This window comes from Pyxicephalus adspersus, chromosome 3, assembly GCF_032062135.1.
Source record: "Pyxicephalus adspersus chromosome 3, UCB_Pads_2.0, whole genome shotgun sequence".
Lineage (NCBI taxonomy): Eukaryota > Metazoa > Chordata > Amphibia > Anura > Pyxicephalidae > Pyxicephalus > Pyxicephalus adspersus.
In genome coordinates, this window is record NC_092860.1 from 117,336,090 (window position 1) to 117,353,585 (window position 17,496).

The 17,496-nt window shown below is 35.6% G+C and overlaps 1 long non-coding RNA gene across 1 annotated transcript; it reads right to left on the reverse strand.

The window, feature by feature from the left end:
- Nucleotides 1–2,780: 2,780 nt before the first annotated feature.
- Nucleotides 2,781–11,705, reverse strand: LOC140327794 (uncharacterized). The gene is made up of 4 exons (XR_011920131.1): nt 11,582–11,705; nt 9,710–9,811; nt 5,115–5,148; nt 2,781–4,229 (listed from the first exon to the last, which is right to left on the reverse strand). It is a non-coding gene; the product is annotated as an uncharacterized lncRNA (long non-coding RNA).
- Nucleotides 11,706–17,496: the final 5,791 nt, after the last annotated feature.

A 17,496-nucleotide genomic window follows, 5' to 3' on the forward strand; every position in this document is an offset into this window, starting at 1 on the left:
CTCATACACGCACAGTGAGATTGGCACTCTCTTATTTTTCAAATACAGCAGCACATATCACCCAATTTCGCGCCTGTGCAGTGTGAGATTAGGTGACATAGGCAGAAAAAAAAGAAGGACAAAGATGGCGAGGCCCAGCAAGAAACCAGGATTGTATGGAAGACAGCTCCAGGGGATCAACGTATCTGCGCAAGAAAAGGTAAGTGTAATTTTTTTATTTTCACATTTGTAGCAATGTATTATGCTAATGTGCATACCATGCATTTAAAAAGCCCCACCAACGCAAACCACTGTGGAGTGCTTTAAAACGTTTTGTCAGGAAAAAGGTGCAAGCATGTTTTGACGCGTTGCAGGTTTTAGAAATTAATGGACTGGCTTAACAAAAGCAATGCACAAGAACAGAAAGATTTAAAGAAGGCCTAAAGAAAAAAGAGTGACTGTCATAGAAAATTCACAAACTGGTAAATATTAGGAGCTGTCAAAAGCATTGCAAGAGCACAGCTCACCCTCCTTTAAATACACTGGAGCCGGACTCTCCTTTTGGGTGCTGATTATTGCCATCATGTGCCACAGTCACAGTGCTTTGGGGGAAACTCCCTACATGCCATGATTTTATCATTCATCAGAAACAGTTCATTTTTTGGACAGTATTAAGATTAGAGATGATGTTCAGCCAAACTCTACATGTTTGCTTGTTTGGAAACCCAACTGTACACCCATACAGGCAAATGTTGGCTAATTTGATTATAATTTTTATTTATCGATAGGTAATGCTGGAGGAGCCAGTAGCTAATGTACATAATAGGCATCATTTCTGTTGGTTACAGGTTGGCAGGGGTTATATAGCCTTGACAACCACAAGTCAATGGAAATGCTGCCTGCCATGTATGTTAGTAACCAGCCAGAAGGTAGGTTGTTAATATGAATATGCATTTTATTTTAACTATAATAAATAAATAGCTAGTAGGGTTTCCATTGGCTGGCAGTTGTAAGGCGTTAGTGGGTATTTTGGCTTGCACACAATTGGAGAGCTGAAGTCGGCAAAGTTTCACCTCATTTTCTAAGCTAAGTGAAAATTCCCTTGCGATCATAATCCAGTTTTTCAAAGTAACCTATAGCCTAGTCCTTTGTTAAATCACCTTCAGGTTTTTCACCCTCTGCAGAAGGAGTCTTTTCCCAATCTAGTAGTCTATTTTTGGGTGCTGTCTTAAGGTTGGCTTTTCTTTTGAGTGAATATGATAATTAAGAGTACTGTACATTTCATTTATTTTATACAATTCCCTATTCTTATTTTGTTTGACTATTATGAATCAGGCAATGTCTTCTAATATACACTGATCTCTGATGTATACAAATGTTGGTCTGTCCTTCAGATACAGTCTATACTAATGTTAATAAGGAACTTTATCATGATCAAACAGAGATATAACCATTTTCTCTTCATTATAATAATTTATTTGACATGCTTAACAGAGGGAATTTTTTGCAGTTACTATACATCATATACTGCTAAAAAAAGAAATGACTTTTGTTATGTGTATTTTTATATATATGAGATGAAGTGTTTGTTTACATGTGCACCTGTTGCTCTGTGCTTATCTTTACCAAACATAAAAAAGGGACTTTATTGCAGAAAGGGACAAACAATGTTTCTTCAGCAATAGGCATTCTTAACTACCTGATCTCTCTGTGGAACTATTAATCGGTGAGGTGCGCATGTGTTGGTTGCCATGATACCCAGCAATCCTGGCTTCCCTTTGTGGTTGCTGAGACTACATGAACTCCCATGCACTTGTGATCACAACCAGGAAGAGAGTGAAGAAGTTGGTAATGCCATGTAACAGAACAGGGGAGGTGAATACAGTGGGGTTTAGTTCCACTTCAAACTAAACTTTGTGGGCAGTTTTATTGACTTCCTAATTAATGGTAATGTTATTGTTAAAGCATAATAAAAAAAAAATAGGCAATTGTGGCTTTCCAATCTTGTGACAACAGTTAAGGCAAGCTTTTCATAAAGTCGTGTCTTGACAAGTTTGGTGTGGAGGAACTCAAGTGGCCTATCAAAGCTCCTTCCACAACCTTGATAAATCCTCCAAGGATAAATTGTAACGTCAGTTCCAAAGTGGGTCTTAACATTGAACATCTGTTAGCCTTAAAAATAATATTTTGCATTTTTTTTATTGTTCTTTTTTTGGGGGATAACTATTCATTTCTAGCATCTCCATTCATGTTTAATAAACATGCCTTCTTTTAGTCTGCAGAAAAAGATGGCCTTGGATAAAATCTCACTTGCAACACCATGAAGAATTTCAATGCATTTATAAAACAAGGAAGATGAATGGAGACAGATGCTGCAAAATGCTGCACTTAAACATCCTCTGTGTCCATTCAAACCAAATAATGTGAACACTGCTTCACTAATGTCTGCTATACTATAAGCATTCAATTAAGTATGTTTACTTGGAAAAGGTATCCATTAAACAGAGAGGAAATAGGAAGCATTTTTATTTTATAATGTATAGTAAGCAAGGTCATTTGTTTGAATTTTCTAGAAATTATCTTGATCAGAAAGATAGATAGATAGATAGATAGATAGATAGATAGATAGATAGATAGATAGATAGATAGATAGACAGATATTGATAGATAGATAGATACATACATACATACATGAACTTGCATCATCAGTATTTAATATGTTGGCGCTATATAAATCCTGTTTAATAATAATAATAATAATAATAATCAGTATAAAATAAAGTAAAGAAAGTTGGTTTTATCAATGTTTTTCAATTCAGTCTTATTTATCAAACAGTTATGTTTCCCCCCTTTAGCTTTATTTATTCTATTTAAGTTTGACATTTTAGCTTATGTCATAGGGTCATCTGAGGTCTAACATTTGCTTCCTTTTCAGCATGTGGCTTCTGATCCATTGCCACAAAACACAAATTTAGGCCTAAGTAGTATGCAAATGCTGTATTTTTACCAGAGTCTTTTTAGTATTTGAATAAATTGCCAGCAATCACAAAAAAACTGAATATCATTGTTTACTGCAATTGTATAGCTTTAGTGGACACAGGATTCTCAATTTAAACATTGTCACATACCTAGGCAATTCAAAAGTGCTTGAACAAAGAAAGTATGAGCAGTATTTACTTTAGGGAAAACTGCCTGTCAAAACAATTACTAAAACCAGTGATATAGAAAGATGAATTGATATGAAACTATTCTCTAAATATCTATCTCTGTCATACTCCTCCCACGTTCCAGTCTTCCCTTTGGACAATGACACTGACAATTTCCCTACATTAAATGCCAAATAGGGAGACTTCCGAGGTAAATAGGGTCTGGACTACACTCACCTAATAAAATTTATGAAGAAAAGTTTATATTTGCACAAAACCTCAGCTGCCTACATCTATGGATATATGCTTTTTATTTGCTTAAAAGTAATGGTAGAGTAGCGTAGCTCTTTGATGGATTACATTTTTCACGTATATGTATAGAGAGTACTAACCACTACTGTATAATTCCTATTTCTGCATACTTATAATGGCTGGAATCAAACAGAAATTAAGAGCCACCCAAGGGACATTATATTTGGATTATATATTATATATATGGAATATATTCAGATTAGGAGGGAATGGCACAAAAACTGGGACAAAAGGAAATAAAAAGGAAGAGAGTGTTATGGAGGCGGGTGACACTTAAATTCGCTTTTTAAATGTGCCTAGATTCCACAGGCCAGCTTGAGTGGCAAAGGTATTGTAACACATACCTATTTACAGTTATTATAGACAGATGCATCTTTAATCCACAGCTGGTCCAGAAGAAGATACAATTTTCCTGAAGTGACTGGATACGTCTTGGATTTACAATTTACAGTGTAGAATGGTGGTATTGCTAACACATCACCTTAATCATGTCCACTGTCTTCCAATGCATACCAATTAGTGGGAATCAAAAGTGGGATGTGCATAATGTGGGTTAGAAGAATGTTTCTCCATCTGTTTTACACATACATATATTTCAGTAGATTACAGGGACAGGCTTCAAAGCATGGTTGGCTTTCTAATAGGAAAGCCCAGCACTGGCTACTGTCTTTGTGTGTGTGTTGTGGGCAGACCTGACTGGCAGGAGACCAATTACAGATGTTGTTTACAGTACATCATTACAGATAGAGGTTCTGTTCTGTACCAGATAGAGGTTCTGTACCACTGTATACACTAGAAAGAGAAATAGAAATTAAAATAATGATACAAATTCCCACTTTCATAATTCAAAAAATACTACATTATACGTAAAGGGAGCAAAGAATGATTTTGCTTTGCGTTTTATTTTTTTTTCCAAATTTCATTTTCAGTGTCAAGTAAATTATAGTGACATATTGAAGTGAAATATTGAATATGGAACATTTCCACCTAATAGGAACTCGAAGCCCCTGGGACCCTGTGTGTTACATGCACCTGTCTATTCTTAGCTGCTTTGTTGGAAAAAAGGTATTTTATAGAAAAATAAAATTGAATAAATCAAATGAATGCAAGGCTGAATTAAGATTTGTAAGCAAAACACAATTTAAATTAAAAAAAATATTGACTAGCAGATTCATAATTAACATATTGGTAAATGATGTAGCTCAAAGGAAAAATGTATCCCTCTAGAGCAGCCTTCCTTAACCTCATTACCACAGAGGTAACCTTGAAATATGGGTCAGATCTCAGAAACCCCTACTAAAAATAACATTTACAGTTCATAGCATACTAGCATATTTAGAATATTGAGAATATGTAATAAAAAAAGAAAGTGTCTATTTTCAGTTTTAGAGAAACTCAAACTCAATTACTGTTTTACTAATGAATGCTAGGTTTGTGATTCTGAAAAACTGGAAATCAAATAGGACACCAGATCAGTCGGAGTGGTTTAATCAAACGGCTGCATTTTTCAAGGAAGAAGTTTCCTATAATTTACCAGATTGTAATCCAGAATTCATTGGAGGAACAGGAGGTTTGTATGTATAATGTACATTTAATTGTTTGATATAAATCATTCCTGTTGCAAGGAGGAAACGCCTGCACTAGCAGCCCCCTGTACAAAAGAAGCTGTATACTTACATCCCTGGAGAGTGGTGTGTCAAGTTTATTTATTCTGAAAGGCATATAGGACATGAGACAACAGTATGAGTATCTGGAGTAATAATAATAAACAGGTTGTTTACAATATTTAAAAATGACATATTACATCCAATACATAGGCCACTATGTATATGCAAACATAATACCAATAGCCATTAAATGTATAATTATTTTATATGGCAGAAACATTGAGAGAAAACAATTTAGTTGTTGCCCAAATTTGCTTCTATTTCTTTTTTATGACTTCTGCAGCCATAGTATAATTATGTGTATATGGTGGTAAGTCTGCTGTGCTTTTAAAATATAATTTGAGCATATATTATCATACCTGGAGAATGTGGATTTTTAAAACAGGCAAGTAGAGAAATGAAAAATGTTAAAAGAGGGATTGATGTCATTTGTGAAGCCCTTCTTATCCCTAGGATAAGCCTTGGGATCTTTAGAATAGAGAGGATGTAAATCAAGAGCTTCTATGCTAACCCATCAGGGAATCCTTTTATATGCATAGGACCAGATTTACTAAAGCTCTCCAAGGCTGGAGAGAATACACCAGGGGTCAGAAAACTTTTATGGCCACTAGGCCATTTCAGGGGCGGGCGGGAGCACACTAGGCCGGACCCTGAGTCCCGTCCTAATGGCTCCACCCCCACCAGGAACGCCCCTTGAAGTGAATTCCCTCTCCTCTGTATGCTTTGCATACAGTCTCCCTTTAGTCTCCCTAAATATTTGTTAACTTGTGGTCATTGGAAAAGTGCTACCTATACATTGGTGGTCAATAGGAACAATGACTCCTACATTGGTGGCCATTGGGAAAAAGGTCCCTAAACTCAGGTTCATTGACAAGTATGCCCCTTACTTTAGTGGTCTGGTGGGAAGAATATCCCTTATGTTGGTGCTCAGTGAACAAAATGCCTTCCTTTCCACAGACTCCGAAAACAATCAGTGATAGCAGTTACTATTTAACAAGAGAAGACTGGTCTTATGCCCCAGGCTGTGCTGAATGATGTTGGTGTTTAATGTTGACACCTTTGGTAGAGATAGACTGCTCTAGAGGGCAAAACCCAATTTACCCTGTGTTACATGCACAATTAACCTCCCTGGCAGTCTAATTATGTCAGTATTTTTATGCCAAAAGCGCTACATTTTTGTGCATGAAAATGTATTTTACATTGTAAGCCTATAATTCGTAGGCATAACTCACTGAAATATGTTCAATATTTATTAAATGTAATAATAAACTTTAAATAAAAAAACACAAAAATCTGTTAAAACAAGGGTGCATAAAATTACTGAAACCTGTAATTTAACTGTACAGTAGCATATATAATATTTATATAATATATTTATATATAAAATATAATGATTACTTTGTATTAGATTTAATACAGTTATTTTGTATTGAATCCAATACAAAATTATTTGAATTTCCCGCCATGCCTCCCGCACGCACCAACATCACCGAGAACTCCCGGGGAACGTCAGTGCACTCGCCGGTGGAAGATCAGAGGAAGAGGACGCAGCCCGAGGATGGAATCCGACGGGCAGGATGCAGGTGGACACCGATGGGACCAGGTAAGTGTTTTGTTTTTTTTTTTAGCTACCCCGAGTGTGGCTCGGGGTTACCGCTTTCAGCATGTTTTTTTTTTACCCCAAGCCACATTTTAGAATATCGCTCAGGAGGTTAAACTACATATTAAATACAGGTAAATAATTGTTTAGGTTGTTTAGGGTATTTGCCAAAAAGCACAAATTAACTAATATTAAATAAACTAACTAAATTACCTATGTACTAGCTGCTTTGTATAGCATTAGGCAGTACTAATAAGTTATACGAAGGATAAACAAAAAGTGACAAATGTAATTATAGGTGTTATGAAAAACCATGTGGGTTAGGAATTGAAAGAAAAAAAGACATTACCCCCTTGATTGGAAAATGTAATAACGATCTATAAAAAATACTTATAACAGAGCGCTAAACAGAAAACTTATATAAAATGGAGAATACAAATATCAATATAATGAAAGGGGTTAATTCATCACAAACACAGTAATATTAGCATGTTCAGAACAAGGTGCTAAGTATGTCAAAGATCATCATTTTTGCCCCTAACTGTCAAAGTACTGCTTTGACTGATAACATTTTACTTTAAATACCCAATCATATGCAACAGAAATATATCAACAATACTTTTCATTTGATTGAGAAATTGAAGTTAATAATAATAAAGTATATTAGGAAACAATTCTCAATTTTCTAGTTTTCCAGTAAATCAGCCTAGGCAGTATTGTTGATATTGCTGGACTACAGAAGACTATTCTTTCCAGAAGAAGTGAGTAGGGCTGACAAGACTTGACTGTGGCAGAACATTACGCAGACTTTCATTCCCCATCACTAAAAAAACACCTTCCATCCCCCGTTTTGATACCCACTTACCCACCTAACAAACAAACCCCCAAATAAACACACCACCATATGTTGGTTGAATAGCTCGTAGGGCTTTTATTATAACAAAATTTTACCTATTAACTTTATTAATTTAAATAACAAATATAAATAACCAATGTAAATATAAACATAAATAAATAATGCTTAAAAACAATTAACTACCTGGGCGTTTCACTGATGTCTAGATTTCTGTACCAAAAGCAGTACACTGTTTTTCATGAATCTTTTTTTTTAAATTGTAGACCTGTAACTTACAGAAATATGTCCGAACAAGGGTATAGTAGATATCATGATGTCCGGGCGCATGCCCGGACATCATAAGGAATCGCCGAGGGGCGAGGGAGGCGTACGCGAACGCCGGGTGTTCCAATTCTTTCCGGACTTCTGTACTTCCATGCAAAAAGTGTTACATTTTTTTCATGGAAATTTATTTTAGATTGTAGGCTATAACTCACCGAATTACTCATTATTTACTTATAATTCACCAAATTACCTCATAACTCACTGAAATATGTCCAAAGTTTTATAAATTTAATAATAAAATTTTTTTTTATAAAACATAAAAAAAAAAATCTTTAAAAAAAAAAAAATTAAAAAAAATAGTGTATAATGTAATATAACTGTATAGTAGCTTATATAATATTTATATAATACAATTATATATATATTATATAAAGATTTCTTTGTATTGGACTCAATACAGCTTTTTTGTATTGAGTTCAATACAAAAATTTAAATTTCCCGCCCCGCCTCCCGCACCGACGCATGCAGCGACGTCACCGGGAAACCCTGGAGATTGTCACTACACTCGCTGGGAGAAGAAGGAAGAAGACAGACGTGTCCGGAGGAGCTGCGGGGACCGGGTAAGTATTTTCTTACAGTTGTAATCCGATTGTCATACAATGTATGACAATCGGATTGCAATATGTTTGTTTAAATTTTTAACCACCTGGGAAAAGTTCGGGTTTAACACTTTTTGCAAGTGTTTTTACCCCGAACTATGTCGAGTTTAACGCCCAGGTGGTTAAATAACAATTAAACATAAACAATACTGTTCCCAATTTAAGCTTTACTGGTTGTTGGTCCTTGAAGGCCAACACCATTATCCAAAAAACAGGAACCGTAGATGGGTCCCGAATTCCATAGCCATTTTTAATCAACCAACACACCCCCTTGAGGTCCTCAACCGCCTACACCACAATTCTAACTAAATAGCCCTATTTAGCCCCATAACTCGATATGCTAACCATATCCAATCATTCAACAGGGAGGGTTGCACACTGTCTCTTCTGAAAATGACCCTCACTTTCTCTTCCTGACCTTTTTAACTTTTTGACTACCTCCACCTCCATAAACTTCACTTTGCTGACCTCCGACTAAATTTTTTTTAACCTATGCTCTTTTTCCTGCATATTACAAGTTTCTGCTGCACGGTTGTAGTGCAGAAGAGACCGTGCATTGTCAGATCAAACAGACAGTTAGGTCAACAGATTTTTGGCATGTATTTTTCTGCATTTGCAGTGTTTTTTAAATGATACAAAATGGGGAAATATGTATGGATCAAAGATGTACTAAATTTGTTTTACCACTACTTCTATGGTGTTTCTGTTAAATCTTCAAAAATAAATGTACTATATCACATCCTAGGTAAGTTGCACTCCATGGGAACTAAGGCCTATATTCACAGCACTACTTAGGAAAGAACATACTGCCTGAAATAGACGAACAAAGAGGAATTATTAAGATCTAATAGGTTGACACCTTTATTGCGGAAAGACAAACATGGTTCCATCTAGTATTTTGTAACCTTGGCCTTTAGAAGGTCAGAAGGTTTCTAGATGACAATGTCTGTGCCATTTTAAGCACGGAAATGAGAAACTATACCATACACTAGTATCTATTAAAACAATAATAATAAATAAACTGCACAAGGCAGAAACAGTTTCTCTGGCAGAATGAACATTATGAGTTTTTTCCTGAGAAGCCAGCACTGTGATATCTTGTACTATGGATGGCAGTGGAATCAATTCATTGTGCTATGTGTAAAAGACCTCTGAAGCAAAAGGTTCCACAAAGAAATCCCAGTACAAACAAATGCAATTAGCAGGTTGTGGAAGAGAAATTTTACCTCTGCTTTTGTATAATTCTTTTATTTTCTTTACATGACCTGGATGCAAGGAAGACAAAAGGATGTACAACATAATATTACACTGGATTCCTCATCTTCAGCCTGCGGGAGGAAGCAATTCCACAAACACATGAATAAATAAAATAGTGTTAAAACCAATAAAAAAGGTTATTTGGTCTGCACGATTTGCAGAAATTATTACAAAACTAAACACTTGTGTCTGACACAATTACCTTCTCAACTGGTTAAAACTAGGGGGATTACAATATTGTTGCTCTCCCCATTTAAAGTTATGAAATGGTACACAGCTAAGAATGTTTAGTACTTTCTAAGTTTCTTCAGGAAATCAAAGTCTTCTCTTATTGGTTTGTTGCCGGAGTTCTTTCACTTGCATATTAGCTTCTTTGCTATAATATTTTTGCTGCCGCATAATATGGTGTTTTTAGTAAATCTGACACTTCTTTTATCAGGCTGCTGCTTGGCATCCTCACTAAAAGCCTGATATTTATCTCTGTGTGTATTGCATTTAATGGGGTGAAACATCAAAATCTCTCTCCTATGCTAATGGGAAGGGAAACATCCACTTTCCAGACATGGATGAGTTGACATATCAATCATTCTCTTGTAGAGATTCTCTCAAGCTTAAATGTCTTACATGGGCTTCTTTGACCTGGAATACCAATATCCCTTCACCTGCATGTAGAAGATGTAAAAATGTGTGTTCTTTACATTGCTAGGTCTAACAAAATAAATGACCTCTAAAACTTTTACTTAGAAGCCAAACTCCATTAGTTTGCATTTATTCTTAGGGTTAGGGTACAGTTACAGGACAAGTTTGAAAGAACACAGTAAATTATGCACAAGAACATACTAGAACCCATACTCCATACGTATATAATTTTTTTATGTAACATGCAGTTGGTATAGGAATAAAATACAGTTATATAATAGAAAATTTACTATTAGTGTTGCTCAAATTTCTCCAAGTCTGTTTAGCTGAACTAAAACAAAACTTTGGATTTAGAATATTGAATAATATTGTCATACCACTTGATTGGCAAGATAGGTGATAGGTGTATACCCTTTGACTGTACACGATGTGCTCCCGCTGCCTACAATGTACAATAAAAAAAGACTATCAATGTTGCTAATATAAAAATCAGGCTGTGGAACTGAAACTAAATTTTAGATCTGAACAGTAACATTGTTCATTATAAGTTCTTTTTATCAAAAACTGCCTTTTATAGGGTTCTGACAGCACAGGTAAAGCTGAACTAAATTTATAGACAGTAAAAGGTTTACAGTAGGGGCCTCTCTCTATTCCCAATCTGCTAAGTAGACAGTAAAAGAGCAATTGGAGACAGATAGGGTCATCTGTCTGGTCACTTTGCCCTTACATCCTATTAGCATGTCCCTTGTTTGTTATGCTTGGATCCCTTTCCTAGTGAATTAACAAATGAAAGTAAGAGATTGATATCAAGTCAGATGCAGGTAGTTACACTAGCTGCATTTAAATAAAAATAGATTAACAATGTAGTACTATATTTGTCTTTTACTATAGACTTTACTTAATTTGTTTTTACTATAGTCATATCTGCACAATGATGTCTAAAGAGAACCTATAAACATTCTGACTTTTACCGATGGTCATCTGATCAATCACTTTGCATACCAATATGTGAAGCTGAACTCCAGGTAGATACAGTATATATATAAACCTTATGGAAAGATTTTTGTTAAAATGAATGGTCCAGTAACATAGCCTCTTTAAATCTAAACTTTTTATAAAAAGCTCACATTAAAGATAATATCTTCAGTCTGCCAGTCTGTCCTTTCGACATTAAATAGTTAACAGTTCAAAGCTGTACTTACCGTTTTTTTATTTAGCTTTAGGCTCTGTGTATTCTTCAAAGAGGAGCAATCAGACAATTTTAGACTCAGTGGTCAAGCCCGGGGGTTTATGGGCTTCTATATTAGGTGAGAGACCTCCTAGGACCCTTCACACTGGCAGTGAAAACTGTGCGGCTCTCCATTCCCATGTGCACAGCAAACTGCTGACAAACCTCACAGTAAGTAAAAACATCGACACATGACTGTGACCATGGGACAAATGTTTCAACAGCAAATGAGTGCCCAAAAGACACGTGTCTCTTTTAGAAACCACACTGTGCTCTGCTGCAGATGCATGCAAAAACTGTTCTCAACTGCTCCTTTTTACGCAAATAGGAGCCCAAGGCGGAATTCTGTAGCTCACCACAGGTCTAAAAAATGACCCATATCACAACTCCCCCCCCCACCACCCCCCAAGCTAACAACTTGCACTGTCTTATCAATATGGGTCAGTCCTGGCATTTAGAAATGTTCATGGTGTTATAGATGTTGTTATCAATATAAGTTTGGATTTTTTTGCGGGGGAGGGATTTGAAACAAGTTGCTGGCTGGTATGAAAAGAGGTCTGTCAACATCGCCAGCACCGAACTGACAAGTGTAATATATGCAGAGGCTTCAGTCAGTCTATCAGTGGGGATTCTATGTTGATCAGACTTCCTGGAATCAATAGAAATTACCACTGAGAGCCGTAGAAAAAGGAGACTTAGAATTATGTGTTGGTATCTGTTTCAGTGCAGTGGACTGAAACCAAAATAGAAGAAATTTTTCAAAGGTGAAGACTGCAGAGAGCTTTAAAGTACATTAGATATAAAAAAATGTGGAAACTCAAGGTTGTACCTTTTGCAGCCAGTGGGGTGAAACCTAGTAAAACAACATAAAATATTTCAAATGTTATGGCTAGCTGGGCAAAAACTGCTAATGAGCTGAAAAAAATCCTCACAAAGAACGAAACATTTAGTTCAAGGGACCTAAGACTAACCAAATAGAACAACCAGAGAATAAAAGTTCCATGTTTTACAGTATGAATAGCTTTTTTTATATATTCTGTATATATACCTTATTAATGCATATGTCAGAAAAAAAATGCATACATTTATATAATACATAAACAATAATGGTATTATGGTCAAGTAAAATGTTTCAATGTTTTGCCATGAATATGAAAGTCAAGTAAATTATCCAATAGCTATTATAATCAGCATCTATATTCTGGTTGTAAACTGAAATAGTCATCAGATCTGTTGGTCAATGTTACAACTAAGAAAAGGATGATAGATGTGAGTATTAGCTATTGCATCTGGCAGCAATGTCAGAGTCCAGTCTAATATTATGATGAGATGGGAATGTGCAAAATTCCCCTATGTGTGGGCTGCTCTTCATACCTGCTTTTAGGTTTATGTGTTTGAATAATGGGTCACAGAACTTCAGACAGAGGTAGAGGACTGACATGTTCAATAATACTACATAAAGGACAATGCTAAAGAGAGTGAGTGTAGTGGACAATGACCACAGAATTGTCTAGTAGCTTAGTCTTCCAGCCCCAAATTTGAGCACTTATTGTATTTGTCATGGAAGTTAAGAGAGGAGCTGGAATATGTATTGTTCACCAAGACAGACTAATTTGTAGCTTAAAGAAGAACTAAACTGAAAAGTGCGTAAAAAAAATACACTTACCTTCAAGCCCACAGGGCAGTTCGATCCATTCGGGGGTGTCTTGCATCGGGTCCCAGCATCTGTCCCGGAGCCGGTGCTCCAGGCACCGCCATCTTCTCCTCTTCTTTCTGGTTCTTTATCCTACCTCACCTGACCCAAGTGCAAGATCGGTGACGTAGGTTGGAAAAAAACTTGCTGATCTCAACGCACATGCGTTAGATCTGCAAATTTTTTTAATTGCGCGAAAAGGCTCCTACTGTGCATGCCGGGGATGCTCGGGCATGCACAGAAGGAGCACTCAAGAGCCTTCCTTGTTGCGTGACGTAGGTATTCGGAAGGCTTTGCGCTCCCATTCATTCTTGTTCTACTTTTTTTTTTTTTAATAAAAGGGTGTTGCACTTAAAAAAAAAACAAACAACAGAATTTTTACCTTACATAAATGTTTAGGTATGATTTACGTAACAACTGTTGAACAATACAGTCTGCACTTTAAGGTGATGCTGCCACTATGTGTGTCCCCATTACTAAAAATCTATTCTGACCAAGCCAAATGAACCAACAAAATAATGCAATGCAAATCAATTCAAAGGCTGGGTAAATCTTTGATTGGGAATGTTTCTATTATACTAACACATACTATTTTGTCCACTTTGCATAGAAATATACAATTTATGAATCATGATTGCTTGGTTTTTTTCTAAATATCACAATTTCTGCAGATTAGACAGATCTACATCTACATCTACTTATGGGAATGCCAACAGCTTTCTATGCAGGACTTTCCAAATTTATTAGAAAGGCAGAATATCATACATATATATATATATATATATATATATAAAGTGTTTTTGGAATTAAGGATTATGAGTAAACCTGATGTGAACCTGCGTCACAGAGAAGTGTGAAGTCAGATATATGAAAGCATAGGAAGGCAAAAAAATAAAGAGTGCAATACAAGGAGCATGAAGTGAGCAAGTACATAAACAGTCCTCCTTAAAGTAGCACCCAATACCGTAGGGTTTCTAACTTATCTTACTTCACACATGCTCCATTTCAACTCAAGTTTCATTTAACCTCGACTCACCTGATACATGCATATACAGGTCAGATATGGCATACACACAGAGGTCAAATATGGCACAGGTTTTCTTAAACATCTTTCTACTGCAAACAGATACTTTATTGTACCACCATTGTGTTATAATGTGATTTCATATTTGATAAGATCAATGCAATCTATTGATTGATTGGATTGATTCTTCCAAGGGATGTGCTAATCCAATTTGGATAAATCCTAATAAAGTCATAGGGGAAAGGGCACATTCTCTTATTAAATTATATTCGTTTTATAGACTAATATGTAAACTACTGCCAAAAAATGCATGGTAAGTTTGGCGCAGCCATGGAGGTCCAACGCAAATAAATAAATAATAAATACTATACATTAGGAAGCGAGTTTTTTTAGGCAGCTTTAAGTGGAACAAAACAATTCCCAAATCAATATAATAAGATGTTTGGATGATGCCATAAAGCTGCATGTTGTAGAATAGTATGATTTTTACAGACAGTTTTGGCAACACAATGTGCTGCCAGCTCATATTTGACTGTGGATTTATTTTTTAAAAAAATGTTAACATTTCTTTTATGGTTGTACAAAATTGGCAATTAGCAGGACAGTTTAATCATGGGTTATGGACCTAACTTTTTTTATCCATCTATACCGTTTGTAAATGTGCAGTAAACATGAATGATATGGTATGAGTTGGTTTTGGGTACACATTGTTTTTGCACTTTTTTTTGTTTTAATTCAGTTTTATTTAAACTATGAAGCAATGTGAACAAAAGTTGGTTCCAAAAACAGTTGCTTCATAACGAGGTAATGTCACTCACTAAGCACCCCAACCTAAAAAAGTCCTATTAATGTACAATAAAAATCAGAAAAACCTTAAAAAAATAAACTTTCTTAAAAAGAATTGTTGCATTTGTAAAAATAAAAAAGACCCTATCAACATACAATAAAAAAACTAAGATGTCCTCAATAAATATTCAAAAATTCCTAAATATTCAAATATTCTTAAAATACCACTCCTGACAAAAGCCTATGCATGTCAAAAGGAAGAAAAAGACAATGTAATTAATTTACATACAATCACACCACTAACAAACCAACATTTTCCAAACTGTCTTTTTGTTTGATCCACTGTTTTTGTTTGATCATTTTGACTGCTTATATGTTGTTTTGTTTTCCCTAAATTTAAGGAACATTTTGTGAAATGTAATCATCAAAACAAGAAAATTGTAGGTGACTGGAGGCCCCATCACAAAGTTTTCACACAACGTTGGCAGAAACTTTTAGGTTGCCAGGGAGCTCTGCAGGCAGAGACTGTACTGCAGAGATTTGTAACAAAGTACAGGCTATAAAAGGGAAAAAATAATACAGACTGGAAATGTGTTTGTTATCGATACGGAGATACCAGAGATCATATACACTCCATATACACAGCCGTGTTGTTTTTCATTGCTGTGCCGGAAATCCAGCTGGAAGAGGTTGTTTAATCCCTCTCTAGCACTATTCCAAACTGACAGAGCACATAGTCTTTTTAGCAGTGGCTTTATGTAGCAGAAGTTTTTATTATTGGCTAGAAAACATGCTGAACTGGTAGATTGTTTAGACACAGAAATGCATTTTATGTGTTACTTAGATAATATTGATTATGATCATACTTTAAAGTCTTATTGCCCTGTTATCATTGACTGTTTCTTGCCTTTGTTGTTTATAACACTAACACATTAGAGGCTCGTTCAGTTAATTTAAGTATAAATAAAAGCTTATTTCTCCTGAGATGCATTGGAATGCGGGATACCTCTTTTTTACTTTCCTTCAAAACACAGCAAAGAATTTTGCTTTGGGCAAGAGAATGAAGAAGGCTTTGATATTTATGAGCACCAATGACAAATGCTTGTGTGGTGATTACTTGAAAATAGAATACAGTTTTCTGAAAAATATGATAGAGGAACACAGTGCTGGAAGAAAACGATCTGCAGCACATTTATGGAGTATTCACAGACTCCTGGATTCCACTGTGCTAACCTAACTTGGTAGAATGTGTTGGTAAAAATGTTCTGTGATAGAAATAGAAGGTCTGGTTATTATCTTTTTTTATTGAATAATACAATAAAAATTCTTGTTTTCCTATTGAATAAGCAATACAGTCAAGAATAGAAACTGAATTTTCAAATGACAGCTGACAACACCTTGCTGCCCCTTGCCGCCCTAATTTTCTGTATGTGGCACTGACCACTACACATGGCACCCTGGGGGTGAAGGGGTGGCTTTATTAAGGCTGCCTAGGCAAAGCTTACATCTACAAAAGTTGGCATCAGGTGCACAGAAAGAATCTTCAGGGTTTTTACTAGACTAGCCACAGATCATTTTATCCTATTTGTGCAGCAAACAGCATTTGTTCAGCTGTCCTAGCTGTGAAGATTTATTTCCCTCAAAACACTCAGGAAGTGATGTTTATTACAGACCTCCAAGTTAGTATCCTTGTAACAAATTAATAAGAGACTTGCTTAAGAAAACTGTACACAGTGAGACATATCATACTAAAAATAGAATTTGAGTTTGCTTACACTTTAATGAGGCCCTAATCTATTCTCTGAAGCTTTGCCCCACCAATTCATTTTACAGTCCAGTACACCAGGAAATGTTTTATTCTATTTTACCATAGTAGAGTCAATAAGCTGAATTACGCAGACATAGTAAATATGTTTAGATAAGATAATCTTACCTGCCTTAAATTATTAGAATGACAGCAGCTATGAACTAGTTTGCTGTCCAACATTAAATTGGACTTATCGTTACATTTTTTAAATTTAAATAAAAGGGTAGATAACCCTTTTATACTGTGATTTCAGGAATGTGCAAAAGGTGCTTTCCTCCATTATAAAAAAAAAAAGTGTCGATCTCACGCATGTGCATACAGAGTTTGCTGTGCAGAGCAAGATCGAGTGACATAGGTAGAAGAACCTGAAAGAAGATGGAAAAGATGGTGGTGCCCAGGGTCCAACCCATGCCGGGATCAAGAAAGAAGACAGGACACCAGCGGACTGACTTGACTAGGATTGCTGAGAGATCAAAGACTTTCCACCTGTAAAGGTGTCATTTTTTTTTAATTTTTTTTTTCTATTAGTGATAGTTCTGCTTTAACATACTTTATCCTATAAAGAGAATATATATATAG